The following is an 8,677-nucleotide window of genomic DNA, read 5'->3' as shown; positions in this document are numbered from 1 at the left end:
CTAAGGAGCCAGAGAGCGTTCAACTCCTTTTTGCCTATAAAAGAGCAGCCAGACAACCAGCAAGAGGCCTTGGATGTAACACTAGGTGATACTTACTTAGTCAGCCATTCTTCTTTTTTCTTATAATTTTTTTAAACTAAGAAGTTATCAATTTCACAAAGAAAAGAGGAATTAAATTATCAAAGGATCCTTTTTTGGAGGCCCAAACTATTTCCATTCATTCTGTTAATACAATTTAAAGTTTTGAAAAACACAAAATAATTGCTTTTTTAATCCTAAAATAATTATTTTTAGAGAAATATAGCATCTCCTAGAAAGTCATATATATTAGATTAATGAATGAAAGAATGATCACTAATGTAGAATATAAACTTCATGTACCAGATTGCTTTCAGATACTGTAGAAGACTCATTTAGCAACGTTAAGTTGATCATATTCTATAATGTTTAGAATTTTTTATTTGTATAGTATGGTACACCAGCACTCAGACAAAACAAATGCTACAATTAAAAATAATAGTTGCTGTATCTTGAAACAAAGGGACATGTAAAAAACTTCAGTATGATATATTCAGTTTCATGAATTGAATACTAATGAAATCTAAATTCTTAAAATTCATGTCTATTTTTTTCTGAATTTGTCCTTTTATACTTTTTACTCATATATTAAAAACTAGATCTGAAACTTAAATTCACATTCTGTTTAATATTTTGCCTATGTATTTTAAACGAATTCAAAATTTAATAGTTACTACAAAAATAAATGTAATCCCCAGGGTTGATCAAAGATTTAATATGACCAGATGGGGCAAACTTGAGAAAGATTTTGACTTTCCACTCTGTTTTGCAACAAGAAAGGCTGATTTTTTTTTCTTTCTTTCTTTGTTAGAGAAACAGAGATCAAGCCATCCCCAGAGAAATGAGCAGGTGTGGCCATTTATAAGCATGTCTGCTTATATTACAAACCAGCATAAGAAAAGTTTGAAATGGGTTGAAAAGATTTGCTAAACAGTTTTAATGTTTCACCCTAAATCCTATTTATTCAGTCAAGAGCTGATCAAGGTGGCAGTAAAACATCTAGTCTACCCCAATCTTTAAAGATCTTATAATTTTATTTTTTATTTTCATTCTGTCTTTGGTAGCAACTGAATAGGTGCACTTTTGTAATCCTTGCCTGTGGACAGGCACATAATTTTTTTGTCCTTTCTGAATGCCTAATAACAGAGAGTTGCTTCCTGTCTAATGATGAAAGGGTGGCAGTCAAGTTCTTTCTCTTAGTTTACTACAAAATCGAGGAATTTTATGAACTATTTTGAGAACAGAATCCTGTGAAATACTAGCAGTACTAAGTAAAGCCCATTTTAGATAAGTTAAAATGTATTTAGCTCAATTAATAAAAGTCCAATTACTAAAACTGTATGAAACACTGAAGTTAACACAAGTAAGCACAGGATGTTATTAAGGGAGGTAAAGAATGTGGAATTATGCGTTTGTTGGTAGAAATAGAGTGCTTTGCTCTTTTATAAACACAAATTTGCAAAGAGTAAGGATGTAAACTACATTTGAAATAATATATTTGTAAGGTTTTGTTAAAGCTTATTTCACAAAAACCTGTGTAGGCATGTTTCTTAAATAGAAAGACTTTTCAATATATACTTTTCAACTGACTGAATAAAAATATCTAATGTTATAAAACACACCCGTGGGTGGGTAATGATCTCAGCAGCTACAATGACAGTTTCTCATGTTCTAATTCACCTTCACAAATCCATGTCATCATTTTTTGGCTAAAGTAATGTCAGTTGGTGACATTTGCGGCATGTATAAAAAGGACCCCCCATTGCAGCCATTTGCATTTGATTCTTAAGATCCAAAGGCTGCTGAAAGAACAATTGAATGAAGTTGAGGATCGGAGAAGCTTGATTTTCTTGTTCTCTGTGAAATGAAACTCTAGTCTTTTTCTTCCCCTTCCCCTTAAAAGCAAAAGTCTGCTAGGGGGTTGTAACTGTGTCAAAGCCGCTGGGATGCCACTGCTGATCACTTTAATTACTACGACTAAGGAGGATAAAATTAAAAGTAGCACCATTGAAGCAGTGGAAGAAAGCTTGCCTAGATGTCGGTGAACTGTGAAATATAAAAATTGCATACCAATACATTTTTATGGAAAGGAAACAAGGAATTACATTACTTATTCTTGAAGAGTTTGTCCTTAAATTGTCGTTTTATTAGTGCATCTTTCTATGGCAGATTGTAGACCATTTTGGAACGATCAGGAAAATAGTAACTTGAAGACATACCTGTTAAAGGGCTAAATATTCTTTTCAGTTTGTCCAAAGTGCTTAGTTCTGATCTAGCTTGTATACTTGAAATTTTTTAATGCATTGTATTAAATGCAAGTCCTTTGCACCTTAACAGGACTTTTCCTTGTCCTGAAGATGTTAGCAAAGATAATAGTAAAGCTTAAAAGTACCACATTTAGCACATTTCTGAAGGTTTATAATTTAAGGTCGGGAACCTAAGTTTTAAATGAATTTAAGCAGGTTAGTTTCTCGTCACCTCTCAGCATTCAGTAGCACAAGGGGGAATTGAACCTGATTTGTATAGCCTAAGAGTAAGCAAAAAAAAAAAGTGTTTTTTCAAATCACAGTAACACTAGGGTCTCAGAAAATTTATGTACACCAGTTATATAACAGATAGGACCAGTGGTTTGAAATCAGACACTGATTTTACTTCTTAGTATGCCATTTACAAGATGTATGGTCTTGGGCAGTGTATTTAAGTGAGATGCAATTTCTGTCCTATCAGAGAGATAGTAGTTAACCTTACAGAGTTGTGAGTAGTAAATGAGACAACGTGCAGAAAACACTGCAGGCATGGAACTAGTATTTACAGAAATTTGTTATAATTTGTAAAAAGGTGATCGTGGTGAGGGAGGCCCCAAAATACAGCTTCCATTACAAAATCTAGATTACCCACATAACTCTAAATAATGCTATATAGAAAAGGGTAATTGTCATCATACCCATTCCTAGAAATTGGAAGCCTAATTACTTCAGTTTATTTAAGTGTATTTAGACAAGGCAGGTAAATAAAAGATACATAGTTTCTATATGTGTTGAATTTTTCAACAATACTTTTCTTTTTAATAGCAGTATTTGATGTTACCTTTGTATCCCAGGGGAAAGATCTATTTTTTTCAGCATAGTAAACAGATTTATTTATAGCTATGACTGTTTGTCTTCTTTTAAATACAGAATGGTCAAAACAGCAGTAACTCATTTCTGTGCTTGGGTAGGTAGGCAAACCATCATTGTCAGAAATATTCATTATCTACATTTTGGAGCAGTTTGTGCTGAATGCTGTTAAAAAATAATGAAATAATCATTGTCCTTACTCTCTGGTCATTTTATCCTTTGACATAAACAATATGTCTTTTTTGAGTAAAAGATGATCAGATTTTGTTACTATCTAGTCTTTAGATATTACTGCAGAAAATGACTTTTAATGAAGCTTATATATAAAAATTAAAATGAAATAGTTTTACTTATAATGAATCTGGAAAGTAATACTATCAATTAAATTAAAATTGGTTGCATAATCAATTGCTGCAATTACAAGCTTTTCCTTCTGACCTTAACAATTAACTTCCATTTCCTCAGTTGGTTCTTTGTCCTAAGGGAAGTTAATGGGTGAGAAAACAAACAATGCAAATATGCCATCCCACTGGAGAGCTCTAGGCCCAAGCAGAATTTTCTCTGTGGTGTCAGGACATTAGTAGAAAAGTAAATCAAGGCAATCTGATAGGGAACCAGAATTCTGTCAATCAGGCTCAAGATTTTGTGCTGTGTCCATAAACTTTGTTTACTGTAGGGTTTTATGAGTTGTAACCTGCCCTTGCAGTCTGTTAATGAGGCTAAATCTTACTACTTGAGAATTGAATTACAGCACACCTCTGGGCTAATGGTTATAAACAGAAAGTCCCATTAGGGCGCATTCTGACTTGTTCATTTGCATTTTTTTCTATTGTATAGAGAACAATGATGGGTAAATAGGTACAAACAAACAATTTACATGGAAATTGATGAAATGTCCCTAATTAGTATTTAGAGTTGGTTTTATTAATAATTGTCTGCTTTAAGTTGCACTCTTGGTCTCTTAGAAATCTTTACAGATGGGAGTTGAGGAGGAGGAGGGGGTGGGCATGGGGAAGGTGGCAGCTTGTGAGAAGAAATTAGTTTTCCATTTCATATTCAGAAAGGTAGAATCATTTATTTCATTTTAACTCAGATGACCTAAGATCACATCATCTTAGTCTGAATCACCAAATTCCAGCTCTGCCAAGAAGTTATTATTCACACAATGAAATTCACTTAAATCTAGTTGCCTGAGGCATATCCAATAATGGTTTTTATTAGTGCTCTTAACTTTTCTTAAGTTTGAAAGATGAAAAAGTTTAGTAAAAGCTCAATTTTCCTCAGTTGGTCATGTAATTTGATAATTTGGGGGATCAAATAGTTTGGTGGTTCAGAGCAAGGGCTGGCTCTGTAGTCAAATAGACCTGAGCTGGACTCCTGGCTCTGACATCAGTTCTAGCTGTGTGATCTTGAAATTCTAAATCTAAGCATTCTCATTGAGGTTGTGAAAATTAATAAGATCATGCATATAAAGGACTTATCACATTAAAGATCAAGAAATATCAGCAACTGTCACAAAACTCACCATTATCAAGCCTGTATTTCTTTTTATTCTAGTATATTTTCCAAGTTCAGAAATATTAAAAGTGTACTGAGGATTTTTGTATATTATTCTTGCATTGTCAGTCTCATTTTGCCTGGTGTGTACTAATTCTCTAACTACAAATAAGCTCTTGTTTCTAAATACTAAGAAAATTTCCCTTGAATATTAGATTTTGTCTTCTTTTGCCCTCACCACAAATACCACCCACCCTAGGAAGCCTACCATCTCATATCTTTCCTTCCTTACCCCAAGATTTTTTTAAAAATATATCCTATATAATAAAAGCCTAATATGCAAATTGTCCCCTCAACCAGGAGTTCGACCATTCACTATGACGTGCGCTGACCACCAGGGGGCGGCGTGGATCATGGCAGGTGTTGGCAACGCGGCACTGCCGGCCCCAATGGGCCCCAAAGAGAGTGGGACCACAGCAGGATGGTGGAGCCGGTGAGCAGGCGGCGCCAGGCCAAGGCGGGTGCACGCAGGGCCCAATCACCCCGCCAGTCACCCACAGATGGTGACCAGCGGCGGTGGCGGGGGACGGGGCCACCGCCTGGCTCGATGAATCAGGCAGGGGGGTGGGGGCGTGGGGACCCTGGGGCCCAGGTGCTGCCCAGAGCCCAGAGGTCAGCTGGGACCTGCCCTTACACACCAGACACTCACGCTTTGATCACCAGCCAGGCCTAGGGACTGCACAGGTGCACAAATTTTGTGTATCAGGCCTCTAGTCTATTATAAAAGTAGTACATATCTACTATCAAAAATTTTAAAATAAAGACAAATGAAAGAAAACAAAAACACAACATTTCCACATCTAGATAGTCTATCATAACAGCTTTGTGAATGTACTTCTAAGTGTTTTTGTGTATATATATATTTATATGTGTATTTATTTTGATAAATGAAGTTATTACTATATAAACTATTTTTTAGCCAAGTTACATTCTTCTTATTTAATACCTTGATTATATTCAGATTTCTATAATTGGTTCAACAATGTCCTTCAGAGCTGGTTTATCCAAACCAGTATCTAACTCAGGACTATACATCGTATCTGGTTAATCTCTTTTGTTGGTGGTGATGGTGATTGTTTATTTGGGTTTTTTTTAGTGTTTGTTTTCATAACTCTCTCGTTAAAATGACCAGGTCAGTTGTCTTGAATATCCTACCTTCTGCATTTGTTTGACTGCTTCCTTGCCATGTCATCATGTTTCTCTATCCCCTGTTTATGATAACTGGAAATTATATATAAAGGCTTAATGGATTCACTTTAAATATTTGGACTAGACTGTTCTAGGTGGTGTGCACTTCATGTTTCACAGCGAAAAACATTAAATGATTGACCTAATATTACTGATGCAAAATCTGACCATTATATTATTGGTCCCTAATCCTTGATCTAGTTCTGTTTTCCCCTTGCAACTAGAAAATAATCTGTGTGGTATCAAGCATATGTTCCGATTACTAGTGCTGTGTAACTAACTACCCCAAACTTAGTGATGTAAACAATTGTTTTTTGCTCACAGATTCTGTGAGTCAGGACTTCAGGCAGGGCATGGTGGGGATGCTTGGTCTCTGTTCCATATTGTCTATGGCCTCAGCTGAAAGGACTTCAGCATCAGGAGTGACTTAAAATGGCTAAAGGCTGAGATCATGTGAAGGCTTCTTCCTTCATATGTCTGGTACTTCAGCCTAGAAAACTCAAGGCAGAACTTATTTGGGACTGTGGACTGGAGCACACCTGCATGTAACTTGGGATTCTCAAAGCATGATAGCTGGGTTCCACCAATCCGGTGACTATCTCAGCATCTAATAATATTACCTGCCAAATTTAATTTCCCTATTTTTAATGTTCAGATTTATTAACTTCTAACATTTACTTTAGTTGATTACTCCCTTTTTCATGAGAGCTTCTTCAGTTTCACTTCCCAACTACCTACTAACATCTTTACTCAGATGGCCTGCTAGCCTCCCAACCCATCTGTCTTATCCCCAACTTCCTCTCCTGCCTTTTTTATAGTTCCTCTTGGTTTTTCTATTTGTATTCTTAGTGCCACCGTTCTAAACTTCTGAGTCAACTTTTTTTCTTCCCTCCCTATCTAATTAGTTACCAAGAATTGGTACAGGTATCAATTCTATCTCTAATATATATCTTACATTTGTCTATTTCCATTCTCATTGTCCCCATCCTAATTCTAGATTTCATTACAAGTTCCTTGGACTATTATAGTAGCCTCCCAACGAGTCTCTTTTCAGTCCCTTTATGTCAACCTATCTTATGCACTTTTGTCAGATTAACCTTTCTCAATTATACCTCTGATTGGTCACACGCAAAACCAAACACTTAGTTGGCCCTCAGCTTCATTACAGTAAAAATAAAGTACTTCACCCTGTTGGACAGGGCTTTTACAGTCTATCTAGATAGCTTCATTTTTCTTGCTTTGCCATTCTGTCATTATTTTTGCCCTATGCTCAGGAAAACTAGACTGTACTTTTCCCCAAAATACTTTCCTGCCTCAATGTCTTTGTATTGTTCCTACCTCTTAGTCTCTACTACACTGACTTACTTAATTACCAGCTCCCATCTGTACCCATTTCAATTCCTGCTCATTCTGCAGGCCCATCTCATAAACCATGGTACCATGATGCCTTCTGTTTGTTCCTCAGCCAAAATGTTCTTCTGAACTCTAGCTGCATTTTGGTAAGACCTCTTTATTGTGGCTATTTTATCTTTCCCTTTATATTACAAGCTTTTGAGAGGATGAATTATAAATTTTCATGTTTCAAATTTCTATAGCAAGTACCAAGGTATGTACTAAGGACCATAGATACAAAGATAAATCAGATATAGCTCCTGCCTTCAAGTAGCCCAATTCTACTGAGAAGGAAGCATTTATACAGATTTATAATGACAAGCATTATTTTAAAAAGTAGTACACACACACACACACACACACACACACACTACTTTATTCCACCAGTGGGGAGGAGGGAAGGATAGTCTGGAGAAGTTTAGTGGGTTTAAACTGAATCTTGAAGAATGAGTAGGAGTTAAATAAGATGAGAAAAGAACATTCTAGGAAGAGGAAATGACATATTCACATCCATGAAACTACATGATACAATTCATACATGATTCTGTATGAATATATGTGAGCTTTAATGGAGGCTGGGAGATGTTAAGGGAAGGTAATATTGCAAAGATATGTTAGGCCAGATAATTTCAGACTTTGTTTTGTCATAATAATGCCTTATTTTACATACTTTCCAGTTTATGAAGCAATTTCACATTGGTTAAGTATGTTTCATAATAACCTTTTTTGGTAGGCAAAAACTATTTTAGTTATTTAATTCTCTGTAGTCTTTTGTTATTTTAAACATCAAAAACCACATTGTATTTTACTTTTTCTTTTCAGTGTGCTTCTGGGGGGAGAGAGAGTAGGAATGGGGATCATACATCAGTTACCCAGTTCTGATTTTGAAACTACCAAGAGCAATAACTTGTGTTATTAATGTACTATTCCCATTCCTACTTCAGTCCCCTAAAAATACCATTTCCTATATATTATCAACATGGTGTAGCAACATTTTTGCCATCAAAGCTGTATTTTAGTCAGTGCTCTATGCTTTTATTAGAAAATAACAAGTTAAATTCTATTCTTAAAAATAAGGTAGGTATTAATTGAAATTCTGTTTTTAATATTATGACTCTTCTATAAGCCTGATTGTTTTATTAATAATCTTTTCTGCTACTTCCTCAGTAATATATACTGCCAAACATTCTTTAGAAGCTAGTTTGAATTTTTAACAAGACATTTTAATACAATAATTTTGTAAATGTTTTTTTTTTAAATCTGATTCTACGATGTCTTTTAAAAATGGTGTGACATCCAACTGATATAGAGCATCCTATTTATAATGTGGGCCAAGCACCATGCTG

General features: G+C 35.2%; 1 protein-coding gene across 14 annotated transcripts in view; it reads left to right on the top strand.

Annotated features, from left to right (window-relative positions):
• EHBP1 (EH domain binding protein 1) overlaps positions 1–8,677 on the top strand; it is a 326,529-nt gene that overhangs the window by 242,001 nt on the left and 75,851 nt on the right. The window lies entirely within an intron of this gene.

The sequence above is a fragment of the Myotis daubentonii genome, chromosome 12 (genome assembly GCF_963259705.1).
Source record: "Myotis daubentonii chromosome 12, mMyoDau2.1, whole genome shotgun sequence".
Taxonomy (NCBI): Eukaryota; Metazoa; Chordata; class Mammalia; order Chiroptera; family Vespertilionidae; genus Myotis; species Myotis daubentonii.
Note: the sequence above shows the minus strand (reverse complement) of the source record. Positions and strands in the feature narration are given on the sequence as shown.